The 926-nt window shown below is 49.8% G+C and overlaps 1 non-coding gene across 1 annotated transcript; it reads right to left on the reverse strand.

Annotated features, from left to right (window-relative positions):
* Nucleotides 1-407: 407 nt before the first annotated feature.
* LOC130501050 (small nucleolar RNA R71) lies at nt 408-514 on the reverse strand. The gene has a single exon (XR_008939474.1). It is a non-coding gene; the product is annotated as a small nucleolar RNA R71 (small nucleolar RNA).
* Between the last annotated feature and the right edge of the window lie 412 nt (nt 515-926).

Below are 926 nucleotides of genomic sequence, written 5' to 3' on the forward strand. Positions count from 1 at the left end.
CTCTGAATGCTGCGAACCAGCAGAACCAACATGAGGAAGTGGTCCAGATCGGCCAGAGAAACTTACTGCGTAATCTGCCTGCTACGCGATCTGCCATAACCCCTCCACCGTGCACTAGGCAAGACTTCGAGATCAAGCCAGCCTTGATAAGTCTAGTGCAAAGGAAGATCTTCAATGGGCTTCCTGCTGAGATACCGATGGACCACATCGAGCACTTTGAGAAGATGTGTGGTTTCACTAAAGCGAATGGAGTACCACCCGATTACATCAAGTGTACTCTGTTTCCTTTCTCTCTTGATGGGAAAGCTGCTCGCTGGCTTGATTCACTACCCACGGGATCACTCACCACTTGGGAACAAGTCCGAGAGGCCTTCTTAAGCCACTTCTACACGAAATCGAAGACGGCAGCTCTGAGACAGAAGATCGTGACCTTCAAACAATTGGTGGACGAGCCGTTCTGTGATGCTTGGGAGCGATTCAATGTCTACCGCAGAGAGTGCCCACATCACGGTTTTGAGGAAGACTATCTGCTGGGAGTGTTCTACGATGGAGTAGGCTGGGAGTACAGGAACGCTTTGAACTCAGCCAGTAAGGGAGACTTCATGACTCAGTCCACTCAAGGTGCATTCGAGTTGATTGAGAACATGGCCTCAAGCTCAGCTGACAATAACCGCGAGACTGATCTCACTCAGAAGGTGAAGAGCATTGATAACAGCAAGATTGATGAGCTCTCTGCCAAGGTCGATCAGCTGATTAAGAGCAACCAGAACCAGGTCTTCATCATGGAAGAATCCCCACAGGATAAAGCTACCGCGGAAGGCACATCAGAGGCAGATCAGTCGGCTAAGGATCAGCATGAAGTGAGTTATGTGAATGGGCAAGGATGGCAGTTCAAGAACTATCACCCGAACCCTAACGTGAGGAAC

This window comes from Raphanus sativus, unplaced genomic scaffold (assembly GCF_000801105.2).
Source record: "Raphanus sativus cultivar WK10039 unplaced genomic scaffold, ASM80110v3 Scaffold0086, whole genome shotgun sequence".
Lineage (NCBI taxonomy): Eukaryota > Viridiplantae > Streptophyta > Magnoliopsida > Brassicales > Brassicaceae > Raphanus > Raphanus sativus.